This window comes from Saimiri boliviensis, chromosome 5 (assembly GCF_048565385.1).
Source record: "Saimiri boliviensis isolate mSaiBol1 chromosome 5, mSaiBol1.pri, whole genome shotgun sequence".
NCBI classification, from domain to species: domain Eukaryota; kingdom Metazoa; phylum Chordata; class Mammalia; order Primates; family Cebidae; genus Saimiri; species Saimiri boliviensis.
In genome coordinates, this window is record NC_133453.1 from 8,577,195 (window position 1) to 8,596,989 (window position 19,795).

The following is a 19,795-nucleotide window of genomic DNA, read 5'->3' on the forward strand; positions in this document are numbered from 1 at the left end:
GAATATGCCAAAAGTGATGTAATGCCACATTTTTGAGTAGATTACAAAAGACTGTGACCTCCCGCTTCCCAGACTCTCTCTATGGCCCTCTCTGCTGAAGCAAACCGCCAGGGTTGAGAGGCCCACATGGCAAAGGACTGATAGCAGCCACAGCTGATGGCTGAGAGGAGCTGAGGCGTCCAACCCACAGCCCTAAGGAGCTGAATCCTGCCAACACCAGCAGCTTGGAAGTGGATCCTCCCCAGTGGCGCATGAGATGAGGCCTCAGCCCCTCCAACACTTGGAGGGCAACCTGTGAGAAACCCTGAGCAGAGAACCCAGCCAAGCAGCCCCCAGACTTCTAGCCACAGAAACTGAGATGACAAATGGGCATTGTTTCAAGCCACACACTTTGAGCTAATTCGTTACCAGAACAGATAGCTAAAAGAAATACTGATTTGAGTTTTATGTAAAGATGAATGTAGCAATTAAACTTGGCAAATGATGGTAGTGGTTTTGATACTAGTCGGCTTGGGTTTGAATCCTGGATGCCCAACTTATTAGCTGTGGGACTTTGAGCAAGATGATCCATTTCTTGAGCCTCTGTTTCTGCATCTTTAAAATGGGCATAATTCTCTGCTCATAGTGACAACACAAGGATTACATAAAGAGATTGTGCAATGTACTCAGCTCAGCGCCTTTCACGTAGTAAGCGCTGAATAAAAGGAAGCTATTAAGGGTAATAATAATAATAACAGAGCAAGATCCCTTACCAAGCAGCGAGTGTTCCATGCCTGGAAGTGATCTAGTGGAGGCCAGATGGCCATGGCAGGAAGTGACTAGAACCCTGGAGGACCCCAAAGCCTTTCCCAAATCTCAGATCTGAGGGCTGTGCAGCTGGCCTGGCCAATGCCAGGGGTTGGTGGGCCAGGTGTGCCCTGGGCCCCTCTTGGTGTGATGATCAGCATCGCCTTGTCCTGGGCAGGTGGGGGCTATTCCAGCCATGCCAAGCCTTGCCCTTGGATGGCCCTTCCCTCCTGCACCACTTCTGTGTCAGGTGTGTGGCTGTCACCGTGGCTCGGCCCATGACCCCCAGGAAGGTAAACACCCAGCCAGGTCGGAAGTGATCGCTATGGGCTCGTGGCCAGCTATGGGCAGAGGCAGGTCTGAAGGTCAGGAATGCTTCCCAGTGAGGCTTTTCCAGGAGAGGACAAAGTTTTTGGCCGTGGGCTCTCTGGGACAGAGTGAAGGGTCTGTGGATTTAGCTGGGGACACACCAGCCTGCTCTCAGGTGCCTGGACAGGACAGAGGACAAGAGAGGAACAGCTCTCTGAGGAAGCCCAATTCTTACAAGCTCCTTGCTGGCAGGTGAGCGAATGGTTTTCGTGGCTTTTTAATAAATAAAATGAGATAAAACTAGAGATGGAACAGAGGTTACTGCTGGGACAGGTAGGCAAGGAGATGCGTACCCGTCCGTTCACTGAGGAGCATCCCCCAAGAGAAACAGCAGCCCTGGATTTCACCCGAGGGATCCCACCTGTTCTCGGCTTCAGCACTGGCCCTCCTGGCACTCACTGTCACCATCTGGGAATCAGGGTAAGGACTCCTTCCCGGGCCTGGCCATTATGGCTGTGGGGCACATGAGATCCAAACAGGAACGGCTGCATCATTGCAGGGCTCTGTGCAACATGAAAATGCAGGGCCCCTTATTAAAATCGTAAGACTTTCAAAACGACAACAGCAGAGCATTAAAGCAAGCCAGGGGACCTTCTAAGAATGGGGCCCTATGACTGCACAGGCCCACACCCATGACGCCAGCCCTGATAAGAAGTGTAGATGTAAACGTTAGTGCTCAGGGCTCCGATCTCTGGGTCAGGAAGTGACTTGGAAAACAGAAGTCATAGCTGTGAAGTGACAGCCCACTGCGTTTTAGCCTCCCAGCACCGCCCCCTCCTGTTCGGGGGTCCCTTTCAAAAAGACAGAAGGCCCCATCCCCAGAACCTTCCCGAGTTGTGCACCTGGCTGGCCTCAAGCCAAAGCTCGGCGCGGCTCAGATGTGTGGGGACACAGTTTTCTTGGATGTGAAAGTGGTAGGTGATTATTTTCTATCCTGATTTAAAATTTGGGACAGTCACACAGTCTCTGGCTGCATAGAAGTGGGACTTGAGATTCCTGTGCTGTGACAGCTCTGCTAGCTTAGCTAGTTCCATTGATTGGCAATGCAGGTCTGCGTTTTGGGAGAATCCCTAATGCAGTAAGGCTTCGGTGGGAATGCTCCGGTTGGGACACTTGCCATGTGCCTTTGCCCTCCCTGTCCCTCTCCCTCGCTCTCTCTCTCTCTCTCTCTGTCTCTCTCTCGCTTTCTCTCTCTCTCGCCACTTAGGCTTCCCCTTTGCCCATCTCTGAGGCTGCCCCTTGGCACTGCTTAGGCTTGGGGAAGTAGAAGCCAGCGTCCCCTTGGCGGCCAAGCTTTCTGGTCCATGAAGAGAGACCACAGACCACCTCCCTCCACTGCCTTCTCCTCCCCCAGCCCTTTCTGGAGCCCAAATTGTCATGGCAACCCCTCCCAGGGAGGGGCTCCCCACAGGAAAGCCAGGGGTTGATACCAATGACAGTGTGAGTATCATTCCACAGCTTTCTGCCCCAGTGGGACTGGGGACGCAGATGAGGCTGGAGACGGGGGAAGATGAGTTGCTTTAGGAAGAGCTGAGCATGGTGGTGCACGCCTGTAATCTCAGCCACTCAGGAGGCAGAGGCAGGAGGGCCGCTTGAACCCAGGAGTTCAAGACTGCAGTGAACTATGATCATGCCGCTGCACTCCAACCTGGGCCAACTGGCAAACTCTCTTTTCTTTTCTTTTTCATTCATTGCTTTAAGAACTTCCCTTGGCCTGTGGGAGACCCAAATCTTGCACCAGTAACAAAATAGCCCAGACGTTGTGGGGCCACCCAGAGCCTCTCAGAGGAGACTACATCTAACCACTTAGGCCTGCTGGCTCTACCAGGGACACAGGAACTGCTGTTTGTCCCAAGAAGCTGGCGATCCACCAGCACCAGGTCAGACATCCCGTCTCCCAAGATGACATCCCTTCCCCATCTGCACGGGCCCATTCCCTCCTGGGTAAGGCGTCAGCTCTGATGCTCTGTAGTCACCCCTTAGCACGACCCCATGGCAAAAATTCCTTTATTCCTTCATAGATCATTGCTGCACGCTGGGTATGCATGGGGCTTTGAAGTGGGCCTGGGGACACAGATGGGACAATGGTGGCCCTCAGGCTGGTGGAGAAGACAAAGCAATGCTGGGTCCTACACCCCTGAGGCCAGGCCAGAAGCCCCACTCCGTGAAACGAGCATGACACCCCTGGCACCCCAACAACTGTGAGAGAACCCTGAGGCTGAAGGGCGCCGTGGCCCAGCTGAGCAGGGGGTTCCGTCTCAGCCTGGAGTAGCCACCTCTTTTCAGAACCCCCTTCTGCCCACCCCTAAGCCCCCCTCTGCCACTACGATGGCATCTTCTGGAGGCTGCTGGGCCTGAGGAGAAACTCTTTGCCTTGGCCTGGGGCCACCTCTCCCCACCTTGAGAGAGGTCAGACCAGGGGGTGGAATTCTGCCTCTAGACTGGAAGACCCACTCCAGGAGGCCGAGGGCTTCAGTCGCACTCCCACGAGCAACTCGCTGCCATGTGAGCTCCCTGTGCTTGGCAGCTGTCCTGGAAGCCAGCACCCTAGAAGACCACACAGGGTCTGAGCACTGAGGGGGGCCGTTTGCTGAAGCACCCTCAGGGGCTGCTTCTGGGAAACTAGCTCAGGCAGTTGATTAAGGAACTGGAAGCCTGGGTAAGGCCATCTCTCAATCTTTCTGCCTCAACTCACTTTGCCTGTGGATAAGGAAAAACAACAATCACATGTTCAAATGAGGAGGGTGGGCGTCCTCAAAGGAATGGATGATCAGTGAGGCCTGCATGGAGGAGGAGGCCTCTGTGCTGGGCATCATTCAACCATCTTCCATCACTTATTAATGATTTTCCAGGAGCAGGAGAAGACTGAGGGGTATGGTTTGATGTATTATAAAGCAAGGCTCTCTAACCTTGAAAATAAGGAAGTCGTTTTCTTTGTACTTGCTCTAATTGAATGCTACAAATTCTTTAAATAGCATATGTTCACTGATAGCACATTCCAGGTGAAGGGACAGCAGGGTTTTAGCAAGAGGAAGGCCGCCCTGCAGGAAAGGGGCAGGCTCAGTGGAGGCAGGAACAGGAAAGATGCCGGCCGGATGCACTGGCTCATGCCTGTAATCCCAGCACTTTGGGAGGCTGAGGCAGATGGATCACTTGAAGTCAGGAGTTCAAGACCAGCCTGGTCAACATAGTGAAACCCCATCTCTAAAAATACAAAAATTAGCATGGTAATGGGCTCCTGTGATCCCAGCTATTTGGGAGGCTGAGGCAGGAGAATTGCTTGAACCCAGGAGGTGGAGGTTGCAGTGAGCCAAGATCACTCCATTGCACTACAGGCTAGGTGACAAGAGCGAGACTCCATCTCAGTAATAATAATAATAATAAACAGAGACAGGACAAGTAGAGTGGAGGGGAGGTGGAGCAGAGGGAAGGTGGAGGGGGTGGCTCAACCCAAAAAGCCAGGACCCCAGAGGTCCACAGAGATTGGAGTGGGGGCTGGATAGCCACTGCATGCCCCATAGTAAGTTTGTCCCTCACTTCTGCACCCTGCACCTGCTGACTGTGCCTCAGTTGCCTTTGCTTTGGGCTGGAGCTTCATGTACCAGCACCGTGTCTCCCACAGCTACAAGCTCTGACCACTAGTCATCCAGGAGTTGAACTTATTTTTTTTTTCTGTAGAGATGGAGTCCCATCATCTTGCCCAGGCTCATCCCAAACTCCTAGGCTCCAGCAATCCTCCCATCTCGGCCTCCCAAAGTGCTGGTATTAGAAGTGTGAGCCACTGCACCGGGCCCCAAGTTGCTCAGGAGTTTAAAAGTGGATATATGAACCGGGTACGGTGGTGCGTCCTGGAGTCCCAGCTACTCTAGAGGCTGAGGCAGGAGGATCGCAAGTTCGGATCCAGCCTGGGCAAAACAGCAAGATCCCCATCTCCAAAAATCAATAAACCAATAAAAAGGAGATTTGGCAGCAACATGGATAGAACTGGAGGCCATTATGTCACATGAGATAAACCAAGCACAGAAAGGCAAATATCTCGTGTTCTTACTCATATGTGGGAACTAAAAGAAGGGAGGTGTGTTTCATGATGTCGAAGAGTGGACTGGTGGTTACTGGAGGCCAGGAAGTGAAGCAGGGATGAAGGAGTGAGAGAGGACGTAAAGATGCTTATTATCACTGAACTGCACACTTGAAAATGATGAAGATGGGCCGGGCGCGGTGGCTCACGCCTGTAATCCCAGCACTTTGGGAGGCCGAGGCGGGTGGATCACAAGGTCAAGAGATTAAGACCATCTGGCCAACATGATGAAACCCCGTCTCTACTAAAAGTACAAAAAATTAGTCAGGCGTGGTGGTGCGCACCTATTGTCCCAGCTATTCGGGAGGCTGAGGCAGGAAAATTGCTTGAAACCACAAAACGGAAGTTGCAGTGAGCCGGGATCGCGCCACTGCACTCCAGCCTGGCGATAGAGTGAGACTCTGTCTCAAAAAAAAAAAGATGAAGATGGGCTGCAGGTGGTGGCTCACACCTATAATCCCAGCATTTGGGAGGCCAAGGCAGGTGAATCACTTGAGGTCAGGAATTGGAGACCAGCCTGGCCAACATGGCGAAACTCCTGCCTCTACTCAACATATAAAAATTAACTGGCTGTGGTGGCAGGTGCCTGTAATTCCAGCTACTCATGAGGCTGAGGCAGAAGAATCCTTTGAACCCGGAAGACAGAGGTTGCAGTGAGCTGAGATTGAACCACTGCACTCCAGCCTGGGTGAGAGCAAGACTTTGTCTCAAAAAAAAAAAAAAAAAAAAAGAAAGGTGAAATTGATACAGTTATTTAAAAAAAAAAATAAAAGGCAAAGGAAATACCTCTTGAAAAACTAAAAAGAAATGGAGATGCCAATTCATTCATTTAATGAGTGTGTTTCCTACCAGCGACAGATAATTCCAAATAGCGGCTTTCCAAAGGACGAGTAACTTGGACAGTGCCTTTCAAGGGATGAGAAAAGCTTGGGAATCACAGGGGCAGGCACGGGGCATAAGGAGGGCAAGCTGGACCTAAGGCCCTTGACTCCGAGGTCCCGCCCCAAAGTGGCCAGAGTCAGTCCCAAGGAGCTGACTCGGGAAGTGTAGCGCTATCATAAATACAGGTTAGAGCAACTGGCAGGCTACCATGACAGTGAACTCCAGGAAGGCCAAATCCCTGGTGAATACCACAAGCAGCCCGTCAACAAGCAGTTGCTGGGTGCTCCCTCTCGGCCCAGCGTGAGAAGATGGCAAAACTCCCTGCTCCTCTCCCAAGCCCTCCGCCGTCATTTCAGGCCCCCGCAGCTGCAATCCACCTAAGCAGATTCAGAAAACTCCATTTCCTCCTCTCAACTGATACACTCAGCAGTGCCGAGCCAAAATAGATTCCCCTTAAATCCCACCAATGGGTGAAAAATTGCCAAGTATTTGAAGTGTTTAGAACCCTTGAATATGGGCTTTATTTTTCAGGATGCTCTCAAGTCATAAATCCCCTCATGAGGGTGAGGACAAAGAGGAAGACAGTTTTGCTCTCATCTGAGTGAGAAAAACATTCCTCGGTAGATTCTTGAGCATTGGAGGAAAGCCTTCCTTTCTGCCAAGTTCCTTTTTAGGAAATTAGCCTTGGACTTTAAAATGATTTAAAAGACACCTGGCACCTGGACAACTTTTCCTAGCGCCTGAGAGAGCAGAGAGGTCACTTGCAACTTTCTGCAGTTTTCCGGCCTCTTTGGAACGAGTCCCAAATCAAGCGCGAAGTCATTCGCCATTGGCCACCTTGGGTTCCAACCCAAGGGTAAGAAATGGAGCTCAAGGTCATCATGAAGTCGTCTGGATGTTCAATCTAAAATAAACAGGCTCATCTAGGCTGTGTTTGGGAAAACATTATTACAGCTGATTTGTGTATTCATTGGGAAAATAGCACAGAAATTTCCAAAATTAAGTAACATGCACAGATAGCCTGTTCTCATGGGAACCGTGCTGAGGTCCTGCCAGGTTAAAAGCTTCTGATGTGCGTCCTCCTCCCTTTCTCAGCCTTCACTAGGCATCAGTGTGCGTCGCTCTTCTCCATGAGCTGTCCCCACTGGAGACCCACAGCCAGCCCCAGCCGGGCTCAGACACAGAGCTACCCGGTGGCTACCTGGCGAGCCAAGGGGTTCTTCCTAGAAACCTAGGCTGGGCCATTATCTACCTTTGCTCCCCCTCCAAATTCTCTGTAATCTTCAAGACCGTTTTCTTGAGAAAGGCTATTTGCTTTAAAAGTTGGAGTTGTATTTATTTGTTTATTTCTTTATTTGAGACAGGATCTTGCTCTGTCGCACAGGCTGGAGTGCAGTGGTGGGTTCATGACTCATTGCAGCCTTGACCTCTCAGGCTCAAGAGATCCTCCCATCTCAGCCTCCCAAGGAGCTAAGACCCACAGGTATGCACCATCACTCCTGGCTAATTTTTGTATTTTCTGTAGAAATGGTGTTTGGCCATGTTGACCAGGCTGGTCTGGAATCCCTGGGCTTAAGCAGTCCACTCCCAAAGTGCTGGGATTACAAGCATGAGCCACTGCACCTGGCCCAACATGTTGTAAATTAAAGGTGGTGAGAAACAGTTTAGAAATCACGCTCCTAAGCACTTTGGTGGAGCTGGGCTGCCTGGGTTTGAATCCTGCCTCCACCACCTGCTGGCTGTGTGACCCTGGATGAGTGTTTAACCTCTCTGACCCACCATGCTCCACATCCTCCTTTGTAAAAGTGAAAGAAATAGCGTGAGTACAGTAAATATCATACAGAATCGCCGTGAGTGTTCAATGAGATGGTGCATAGATAGTTCTTGGCCCTGGTGAAATTTTAGCTATTATTATCCTGATATGGCTTGAGAAAGAAAACAGATCACTTTTTCCAATACAAAAGTTAACTTTCAGTAGCATTTATCAGTAAATTTATCAGTGCACGTAGTTAGAGGATTGAATACTAAACAGGAATGTGTACACAAGAACCCTCAAATATAAAGAGAACTGGTGGCCGGTCATGGTGGCTTACGCCTGCAATCACAGCACTTTGGGAGGCCAAGGTGGGCGGATCACCTGAGGTCAGGAGTTCAAGACCAGCCTGACCAACATGGAGAAACCCAGTGTCTACTTAAAATACAGAATTAGCTGGGAGTGGTAGTGCATGCCTGTAATCCCAGCTACTCAGGAGGCTGAGGCAGGAGAATCACTTGAACGCAGGAGGTGGAGGTTGTGATGAGCTGAGATCATGCCACTGCCCTCCAGCCTGGGCAACAAGAGCAAAACTCCATCTCAAATAAATAAATAAATAAATAAAAAGAAAGAGAACTGGCTGCCTGGGACAGTTCACCAAACCAGCTCCACCAGCTCTGTGCTTGGCTCACTTGGAGACAGTCCCTTCTTCTGATGATGCCATTCAAGCCTACCTGTCATCACCCCAGAAGCCTCTACAACCCCCAAATCTCCCTGAAGGCACCTGCACATTAGACCCAATGATGATTTCCCTCCAGTGAATAATAGTTCTTGAGAAGTGAAGGCATTTTTTCCAGCAAAACCCTGATGTTTCAAATTTTTCAAAAACTAGCTTAGTAAATGCTGGTGTGGAAAGAGTTTTGGGGAACCCAATAATGATGAACCCCATAGAGCTGGTGCTCCATCAGTAAGAAGAGTGTGTTAGCTTTCAATTGCTGCTGTCACAAATTACCACAAACAGTGGCTTAAAACAATGCAGGCCAGGCGAGGTGGCTCATGCCTGTCATCCCAGTACTTTGGGAAGCCGATGTGGGCAGATCATTTGAGGTCAAGACTTCAAGACCAGCCTGATCAACATGGTGAAACCCCGCCTCTACAAAAACTACAAAAATTAGCCAGATGTGGTAGTGGATGCCTGTAATTCCATCTACTCAGAAGGTTGAGGCAGGAGAATCACTTGAACCCAGGAGGCAGAGGATGCAGTGAGCTGAGATCGTGCTACCGCACTCCAGCCTAAGTGACAGTGCAAGACTCTATCTCAAAACCAAAACCAAAAAACAACGCAAATGTGTCATCTTAAAATTCTGGAAGACAAGAAGCCCAATGTGGCTCTCACTGGGCTAAACCCATGGTGCTGGCAGGGCTGGTTCCTTCTGAAAGCTCTGAGAAGGAATTTGTTTTCTGCCTTTTCTGGCCTCCAGAGGCTGCCCGCACTCCTTGGCTTGTGGCCTCTTCCTCCATCTTCAAAGCCAACAGCGTAGCATCTTAAAACCTCTCTCTGACTCTTCTGCCTTCCTCTTATAAGGAGCCTTGTATATCCTGAGTCCGCCTGGATACTCTGGGATAATCTCCCCATCTCAAGATGCTTAACTTTTTGCCACAGAAGGTAGCCTATAAGCACGTGGGCATCCACGCTGGAAGGAGTGGTTCTGTGGGTCAGGAGAGTCTCACCTTCCCAGCCGAGAATCTGGGCAGAATTGTTTGGTGGAGTGGCTGCTTCCTGCCGGTGCTCGGGGCTGTGTTTTTGGGGTGTAGACATAGCCCCAGGGCATTGCTCCAACCTCACTGTACTCTCCCTGTGGGAACACACCTGAGGAGTGGCCCTGCCAGCTCCAGCCCTCCCAGCTGTAACCATGGGGCACTCAGAGCTCCATAGCTGCTCAGGCTGGGAACTTACCAGTCATTATCCCAGAAATAGCACACTGGGGGCATCCATGTGTTGGTGCTGATCCATGCTAATGGCTGACTGAAGAATCCATTGAGGATGAGACCCAGTCTAGGTTGGAAGGGAAAGTGTGCCATGATAGATTAGTAATGTCTGTCACGACGAAAGTAACGAAAGGTGGTCCATGTGCATGTGACTTGCCATTCCCACTAGGAAGTCTTTTTCTTTGGTATAAACAGGGGGTATGAGTGCAGTTTTGTTACACGGATATATTGCACAGTGGCAAAGTCTGGGCTTTCGGTGTAAACATCACCCAAATTTTGTACATTATAGCCATTAAGTAATTTCTCACTCCTCACCCCCTCCCAGCCTCCCACCCTTTGGAGTCCTCAATGTCTGTCAGTCTCTACTTGATGTCCATGTGTACAGATTATTTAGCTCCCACTTATAAGGAAGAATGTGTGGTATTTGACTTTCTGAGTTATCTCACTTAAGATAATGGCTTCCAGTTCTACCCATGTTGCTACAGAAGTCACGATTTCATTCTTTTTATGGCTGCATAGTATTCCACAGTGTCTATATACTACATTTTCTGTATCCTGTTATCCATGGAGGGACACAGGTTGATTCCACGTTTGTTGTTGTGAATGGCGCTGTGGTGAACACGTAAGTGCAGGTATCTTTTTGATATAATGATTTATTTTCCTTTGGGTAGATACCCACGAGTGGATTGCTTGAATGGATGGTAGCTCTATTTTAAGTCCTTTGAGAAATCCTCATACTGTTTTCCATAGAGCCTGTGCTAATTGACCTTTCCATCAGCCATGTGTATGTGTCTGGGCAGGGAGGAGGCCTTTATGAGCAGCCAGGGGCTTGGGAACCCAGGTGACGAGCTGTGCCTTATTTGTGTGACTCTGAGCAGGTGTACTGGTGGAGGCTCTGCTTCTCCCTCTTTAAAATGACAGGCCAGGCGCGGTGGCTCACACCTGTAATCCCAGCACTTTAGAAGGCTGAGGCGGGCAGATCACCTGATGTCGGGAGTTCGAGACCAGGAGCCTGACCAACATGGAGAAACCCCGTCTCTACTAAAAATACACAATTAACTGGGTGTGGTGGCACATGCCTGTAAACCCAGCTACTCGGGAGGCTGAGGCAGGAGAACTGCTTGAATCTAGGAGGCAGAGGCTGTGATGAGCTGAGATCGTGCCATTGCACTCCAGCCTGGGTGACGAGTAAACCTCCATCTCAAAAACAATAGAAATACAGAAATAAAATAAAATAAAATGAGAAACACTAATCAGGTCCTTCCCAGATCCCTGAGTGGATGACAGGGTTGCAAATGGGAAGGGGCGCCACTTGCCACCTGTCACAAAGGCCTGCATCTGTGGGTCAGAGGTCTAAGTGCCCTGGCTCTGAGATGGTCCCTGTTTTGGTCACCTCTGCCATGCTGAGCAGTCCTGAACATCTTGCTTCCCCACGGGCCATGTTCTGCCTGGAGAGGACTCATCCACTTGTGTGGAGGAAGGAAGCAGGGAAAGGCTGGAAGAAAGTGACCAGGCTACAGAGACCCCACGTGAAAGGTGCATGCGGTAGCTGGCCCAGTCCTGGGAGCAGGCACGGGGAAGGCTGAGCCTCTAGGATGGGACTCGGAGTCAGGGTCCGGGCTCTGGGGGTTGGAGTCAGCTGTCAGTGGCACCATGGGCACATTCACGGTGGAAGCTGACAGCCCAGCACCCAGCATGCAGCTCACTCAAACTCATTCAACCAGGGACTCCAGGATTGGGGGAGGGGCTGGGAAAAGGCCTTTGTTCAGAAGAAAGGCCCCCAGCAGGGTAAGGAAGGAAAACTGAGGTGAAGCCCAGCCTGATCCTCCGCAATGGGGAGTGAGTGGAGAGAGAGCAGGAGGAAGGGTAAGGGAAGGGAGGGGCCCGGGAAGGCGTTGGGCTGCATCCTAAACACCTTAAGGAGGGTTGTGAGCATGGGTGTGACATCACGCACTATGTGTTTTTCCACAACGAACCAAGTTTGGGTGTTTTCTGCGGTTCCCAGCGGTCACCTTATCTTTCTGCCCCGATGGCCTATCTAGACCGAGAGCGGGCCCTGGAGGGCAGTGCAGATTCCAGGGCATGAAGGGCGGCTCCTAGCCCAGATCAGCCTGGAGTCTGGACCAGAAGTGCTGCTGCTGCTGTGACCTGGGCTGGGGGAAGGGCTGGAGGAGGCCACGGGAAGGCAGTGGCTGTCCCAGTGACATGCTCAGGTGTGCAGGCCCGGTGGAAAGTGGGGAGCGTGGGAGGGGTCGTTGGGAAGCAGAGTAGAGGGAGGAGTCCCCAGAAGAAGGGAGGGGGTGAGAGGAGGGTGGGCACCTACAGGGCTGCAGGGTCAAGGGCTGCTGGACAGTTCTCTTTCCCACCTCCAGCTTTCTCAAGCACTTCGGTACAAGGACCGAGGGGCAGGCAAGGTGGGAGGCGGGGGTCCTGGAGAAGTTACGGCATGATTGTGGCAGAGAAGTCAGCTCGCTGGCCTGTCTTGCATAGCGACTGTGAATCACTGACATCTGTCTGCCCTCACCCAGGCAAGGAGGCAGAAAACACCAACATGCATTAAATGTTGGGTCCGTTGGTTAAAAAGGCAACCCAGGGGCCAAGCTAGAGCAACAGGCCAGGGCCGGGAGCGCACACTCCAATATCAGAGAAATGTGATTTGAACATCTGGGGTGTGTGCCAAGTTCGAGAACATCCAAGATGCCCATGGCTGGGACTCAGAGGGCTTCCTGGATGGCCTCAGCTTGGCACTTTTATGTTGTATTGTATTGTGACTATCTGGCCTGCTGGGCTGGGCCTTTAGCATCTGTCCTGGCCCCAGGCAGGTAGATGTTCAGTGAACATTTGCTAGAAGAGAAAGGAGCCGATGCGTGAACAGACTTCTCCACGGACTTCGCGGGGGTGGGAGGGCAGGGTGGTCTGTGTGTGGATTGGCTTCTCAGGACAGCCCGGCAACAGATGGGGCTGAACCCTCCAGGAAAGAGCCGTAGAGGATATTAGCAAGGAGGGAAAGGGAAGGTGCAGGCAGGGCTGCTCCAGGCAGACACCTGAGCGTTCATGTAAGCCGAAAACCATCGCCAGAACCTAGTCAGGAGACGTTTGAAGGGAAAAGCCAAGAGAGGGAGAGGGAGATTTCAGGAAGGATCAGAAACAGGCCAGGAGGACTATCAGGCAGAAAGAGCGCTGCGTGCTGTGGGTCTGGGAGCAGAGGCCATTGGCCTGGAGGCTGGGCAGTTTCATGTGGGGCAGCTGCCAGGCGGTCCCAGAGGGTTCCTCGGGGTGGGGAGGCCCCAAATACCGCCAGAGCTGTTTCGCATGCACCAGGAATGCTTTCCCACCTCCCAGGAGGCTTTGGGTTATTTACGATGAACGCACATGGATTCCTGGGCACAGGCAATCACCCGTCAGCTAAATGGGACTGCAGGAACCTTAGGGAGCCAAGGCTCGTGACCCTCCTGGGGTTTGGAGAAAGGTGTGCACCCTCCCTGGGACCCGAACACGCACTCTTTATCCCCTTTCCAGAGGTGTGCAGACTCCCCGAGGTCAGTGTGAGACAGGTCCAGACTCTTCAGAGTGCCCCGGGGGCTTGTCACAGTGAGGCCTGGGCCCAGAGCGATGGGATTTTGCCACGTTGGCCAGGCTACGGCGCGTTTTCAAAAATCATCTCCCTCTTGACCCTCCAGGCCTCCAGGTATGGCCCAAGAGTTTGCCTTTCTTTAGAGTTTGCAAATGCTGCTGCCGCTGCTCACAGTGGACAAGGCTGGCATGATGCAGGAGGAAAGCCTTAGCTCAGAGCAGACATGTGCTCTGGTGTCTGCTTCACCCAGGTCATTTCAATCTAGTGTTTCCCAAATGTCAATCAATTGCTTTCCACATTTACGACGTTTTGTGTGTGTGTGACAAGGTCTCTCTCTGTCGCCCAAGCTGGAGTGCAGTGGCGTGATCATAACTCATTCCAACCTCCAGGGCTCCTGGAATTCTCCTGCCTTACCTTCCAAGTAGCTGGGACTACAAGTATGCACCACCACCCCGAGCTAATTTTTTATTTTTTGTAGAGACGGGGTCTTGCTGTGTTGCCCAGGCTGGTCTCAAACTCCTGGCCTGAAATGATCCTCCTGCCTCTGCCTCCCAAAGCACTGGGATGACAGGCATGAGCCACCGCGGCTGGCCACATTTACAGTTTTTAACATGTCCATGTGCTGCCTGTCCTATTATTTTCTGCAGATTGCCTTTAAATTAAATTTTTACTTCATTTATTTTCATCCTAAGCTTTAATATCTGTGAAATCACAGGTTTGATGTGCTAATTGGATTTTTTCTAGAATACATAAAATATGAAACTATTGATTTTTTTTTTTTTTTTTTTTTTTTTTTTTTATTTATTTGAGACGGAGTTTCGCTCGTTACCCAGGCTGGAGTGCAATGGCACGATCTCGGCTCACCGCAACCTCCGCCTCCTGGGCTCAGGCAATTCTCCTGCCTCAGCCTCCTAAGTAGCTGGGATTACAGGCACGCGCCACCACGCCCAGCTAGTTTTTTGTATTTTTAGTAGAGACGGGGTTTCACCATGTTGACCAGGATGGTCTCGATCTCTGGGCCTCGTGATCCACCCGCCTCGGCCTCCCAAAATGCTGGGATTACAGGCTTGAGCCACCGCGCCCGGCTTGAAACTATTGATTTTTTTAATGTTTGGCTCATGTCCCTCCTAAAATTACCTCACAGCCACGGGTTCAACTCCCAAGCAGCTGGCAGGAGGACGGGGCGGTCTGGGGTTCACGCAAATCTTATGACTATTTTAGATGAGAGATGGATGGAGAAACCACAGCCCCCAGCGTCCCTGCCACTACTGCTCGCTTTTATTTTTTTATTTAATTATTATTTTTTCGAGACAGAGTCTCGCTCTGTTGCCCCGGCTGGAGTGCAGTGGTGCGATCTCCGTTCAGTGCAACCTCTGCCTCCCGGGTTCAAGTGCTTCTCCTGCCTCAGCCTCCCAAGTAGCTGGGATTACAGGGATTAATTAGCACGCCGCCACACCTGGCTGATTTTTGTATTTTTAGTAGAGTCAGGGTTTCACTATGTTGGCCAGGCTAGTTTCAAACTCCTGACCTCAGGTGCTCCACCCACCTCGGCCTCCCAGAGCGCTGGGATGATAGGCACACGTCACGACACCTAGCTAATTTTTGTATTTTTAGTAGAGGTGGGATTTTGCCATGTTGGCCAGGCTACGGCTCGTTGTCAAAAATCATCTCCCTCTTGACGAACTCACTCACCCAAGCCAGCACAGAAATCCCGGCCTTTCTGCCCTGTGGCCCCTGCGGCCATGTCACCTTCTGCCTCCCTCTTGCCTTCCATTCTTGCTGGCTGTCCCCGCTCTCCTCTCTTCCCCTCACCGAGTCCCCAGCACCCTGTACGTGCCTGAGTCCCTCCAGCCCACTCCTCGGCTCACCTTACGTCCTCAGGAAACCTTCCCCAGATCTGAGTCACCTCCCGCTACCTACAGGCCCGTGGGGAGACTCACCGGATCACAGGGGGATATGCAAAGGTGCTTTCAATGCTGCTAGCACTGCACACCTGAGAGAAGCTTCCAGAAGGGAGAGGCCAAAGGCCTTATGCTGGGGTGATGAGAGATGTTAGGAGTTGCCTCCGGCCTGCTCTGCTGGGCCTGAGTGAGGGGTCTGTCTCACACCAGGGACCTGCCACAGCTACACGCGATCTCACCCCAGTCCTCACCTCCAGAGCGGGGAACCTGCTGGGGTCATCCCAGCCTCTGGGTTGATTCCTCCTGGGCCAAAGCTCCTCCCTGCTCTGGTCAGCTGTGGCTAGTGGGGTTGGGGGAAGCGGCACTCAGGGTGCCCCCTCCGGGGCTGAGGACAAGCCAGTTCCCTGGGAAGGGGCTCGGGAACAGGAAGGTAGGCTGGCTGCCTCTGGTTCAACACTGGTTCCCAGCACCGTTTTGAGAAATCAGGTTAAACGGAGACTTTTCCAACCAGAAATCCAAGTGTCCCCTGCATTCCTTCTCCAGTTGTTATGGTCTAAGTGTTTGTCTCCCCCCAGAATTCAGCTGTCGACGCCCTAACCCCCCGTGTGATGGTATTGGAGGCATTTAGGTTTAGACCAGGTCATGAGGGTAGGGCCCCAGGATGTGATCAGTGCCCTCATAAAAGGAGGAAGAGGCCGGGCATGGTGGCTCACACCTGTAATCCCAGCACTTTGGGAGGCCGAAGCAAGAGGATCACTTGAGCCCAAGAGTTCAAGACCAGTCTGGCAACAGGACAAAACCCCATCTCTACAAGAAATACAAAAGCTTAGCCCAGCGTGGTGGTGTATGCCCGTAGTCCCAGCTACTCAGGGGGCTGAGGCGGGAAGATCGCTTGAGTCCGGGTGGTGGAGGCTGCAGTGAGCTCTGACGGCACCACTGCCCTCAGTGTGGGTGACAGGCCCTGTGAGGACGTGGAGAGAAGGCGGCCTCTGCAAGCCAGGATGGAGCCCTCACCAGAGCCTGGCCATGCTGGCTACCTGATCCTGGACTTACAGTTCCAAACCGTTAGAAAATACATTTCTGTTGTTCACACCACCTAGGCTACCATACTTTGTTATGGCAGCGTTGGCAGACTAAGACACGAATACTGGTCTTGCCATTTTCAGCGGAGCTTTTTACAACTTTCCCTGACCGTGGCTTTATAGACGAGTTCACAGCAACCCCAACGTGCAAATGACCCAGTTACTAGAATTCAACAAAGACCCAGTGTGGCATGCAGGCTCCCGCACATAAATATCCCTACTGGGCTTTACCCGCTTTTACGTAGCGTCTGCTTTGCGCTGGGCCTGGGAGCTCAGCAGCCCTGGCCCTCCCGCCTCTGGCTGGGATAGTAGACCTTGCCCACAGGTGGGAGCTTGCCAAGGGCGGAGGCTCGCCCTAGAAGGTGCGGTCCTTGGCCCCAGCTCTCTCCCTCTGGCTCACGCCCTGTCTGATGGCAGGGAAATGTGAGAGACACAGTAACACGTGGTGGCGGCTGCTAGGCTTCACTTTAATAAAATAGGTGCCCTTCCCCTCCTCTCCCCTTCCCTCCACTCCCCTCCCCTCCCCTCTCCTCTCCCACCTGGCTGAGAGTGGCTGCTGTCACCAGCATGCCCAGAGGGGACAGGAATCAGCAGCTCCACCTGCCGGTCCCCGACACACTGCAGCATAGATGTCATTCATTAAGGGAAGGCTCTGATGGACACTTCGATTTTTTTTAAACTCTATATTCAATTTTTCCATTGATTTTTGTTTGTTTGTGTTTTGGTTTTGGTTTTGAGACAGAGTTTCACTCTTGTTGCTCAGGCTGCAGTGCAATGGCGCGATCTCGGCTCACCACAACCTCCGCCTCCCGGGTTCAAGTGATTCTCCTGCCTCAGCCTCCCAAATAGCTGGGATTGCAGGCAAGCGCCACCACTCCCGGCTAATTTTGTATTTTTAGTAGAGACGGAATTTCTCCATGTTGGTCAGGCTGGTCTTGAACTCACGACCTCAGGTGATCTGCCCGCCTCCCAAAGCCCTGAGATTTTAAGTGTGAGCCACTGTGTCCCGCCTACACCCAATTTTTATATTGAGCTTTATAGACATTTTACAATCTTCGATTCTTTACACACCAAAATGTAAAAACTATTTTTAAAAAGCAGATCATTTACTTGGCTGCAAATAATCAAGAGATCAGCCTGGGAGGATTGCCATGCGAGTGTCTGCAATGCCCCGCACGGTAATCTCATTTAATTCCTGCACTACCACTGCTCAGGTGCAGGAAGCTTCCAGAAGGAAAAGAGGCTGGAGGAGAGGCAAGCTCCAGTTTGGAAAGACGGGAAATGTTAGAAAATTCCCTTCTGCCTGCTCTGCGGGGGTTCCAAACCAGGAGGCCATGTGTGTCTCATGACCGGAGGCCTAGCACGGTGCGGCCCACAGCCATGCTCACTGTGTGAGTGGCAGAAGCCACCCACTGAGGAGCCCGTATTGAACCACATACTGTGAGGCGGGGTGCAGTGGCTCACGTCTGTAATCCCAGCACTTTGGGAAGCCGAGGCAGGCAGATGACCTGGGGTCAAGAGTTTGAGACCAGCCTGGCCGACATGGTGCAACTTCATCTCTACTAAAAATACTAAAAAAAAATTAGCTGGGTGCGGTGGTGCATACCTGTAGTCCTAGCTCCTCAGGGAGGGTGAGGCAGAATTGCTTAAACCCAGGAGGCGGAGGTTGTAGTAAGCCAAGGTCGCACCATTGCACTCCAGCCTGGGTAACGACATCTCAAAAAAAAAAAAAAAAAAAAAAGAACCTCATACTGTGAACTAGGAATGCAGCATCGCCCTGCAGATAGGACCAGAGGCTCCTGGGGTGTGTTGAGTTTCCCAGGGAGACCTGGCCTCAAGCCCTGCTAGGACATGCTGGGACGGAACATCTTCCTAGGGGTGTTAGACCTCAGAAGAGAGAAGACCCACGCATCACCTACAGAGCTGCACAAGAAGCAGGACACCCGCCCATCCACCACCACAGCCACTGTGGGCAGGACACCTGCCCCTGCCTTGAGCCCCTGCCCCCAAACTGTCCAGGGCCCCCCCGTGTAGAAGGCTCCACCCAGCATGGAGAGAGAGCTTTGCTGATCGGACTGCAGCCCCGCAGCTGGCATGAGCCAGCTGGTGAGTCCCAGGGCTCAGTTCCCCAGAGAGAGCCAGGGCTGTCTCGTCCTGGCCTCTGGCTCTGTGCCTGGCTGCGCTGTCCCTGGTCTTTGCTCTTTGATTAGGGCAGCTGCGCTTGCTAAGCACAAGCTCCCCACTCCACAGTCTCCCCTCCTCCCTCTGCTGACCCAGCCTTTCCATTCTTCTGGGACCTGGAAGTCCCTGGTTTGAATCCCACCTCAGCCACTTACCAGCTGTGTGATCCTGGGCAAGTTACTGAGTGTCTCTGAGTCTCAGATTCCATAGGAGCCACCCCACTCCCACCCCGCCCCCAAGGTTGTTGTTAAGATCAAACAAGCTGGTTGGAAAGCTCTTATGTGGAAACACAATCACCGTGGCTTTCCTCTGGGAGGCGGGGGAAGAGCATCTGCCACTGAGCCCAGTTCCTCTCTGGGAGGGTTTGTCTCCGCCACCACCTCTGGCCTGGGTCCCTGCTGTTCTCCTGGTAATAATTGGTTGAAATCACATGGGGATGGCCTGCCCCCTACTCCAGAGAGTAAAAAGTTGGGCCTTCTTTTATCCTTGGCCAAAATTGTTTTACAAATTCACCCTAAAAGTGGCCTCAACAGACAACAGGCCAAGCTGGTGAATTAAAACTAGAGAAAAGAAGTGTTAACCAGTGCATCAAAAACTACCGCTGTTGTGTTTGGTACATGCCGCTGCTTCCACATTTTTCCAGGCTTATAGAAAATATATCCAGAGAGCAAGCTGCCTCCTTCAGTTACCTGTAGGGTGGCTGTTTCACAAGGAGTTTATCTAGGAAGTCATGTCGCACAAGGCGAGAATTTCTGTTCATGTTTCGTTCTGGTGTTGGGGGGGTGGGTTGGAAGCTGAAGGAAGACTCTGGTTCTCACCTGCTAGGAATTTTCCAGGCTAAACATTTCAGGACCTTGACAGCAGGGAATGAAGTTCTGTGGGTCTATCCTGTATCTGCCCGTAAGCTAGAGTCTTCAGGCACTTAAGCAGGTTCAAATCTCCTCGGCCACCTCTATGTGTTTATCTGTGAGCTGGATTGCCAGATAGTCTCCACCAAACACTGATCGTGGCCTTCACGGTGAAGATGGACAGTCCATCCTTCCTTCCAAAACTCCTCTAAAATTCTCCCTGGATCAGGGAGAAGTCCTCAGACTGTGTCATCTCCCTGAACAATTACTTTTGGCTTGGTTGTGTTTCCGTGTCAAGCCATGAGTTTATACTCTGTAAGTTCTATGCAAATACTACACTATTTCACATAAG

The 19,795-nt window shown here is 51.8% G+C and overlaps 1 protein-coding gene across 1 annotated transcript in view; it reads left to right on the forward strand.

Annotated features, from left to right (window-relative positions):
- Positions 1-1,156: 1,156 nt before the first annotated feature.
- NGEF (neuronal guanine nucleotide exchange factor) overlaps positions 1,157-19,795 on the forward strand; it is a 130,844-nt gene continuing 112,205 nt past the window's right edge. The window contains exon 1 of the mRNA XM_003936728.4: positions 1,157-1,347. The gene's annotated coding sequence lies outside the window, so the exon portion shown is untranslated. The remainder of the gene's footprint in view (positions 1,348-19,795) is intronic.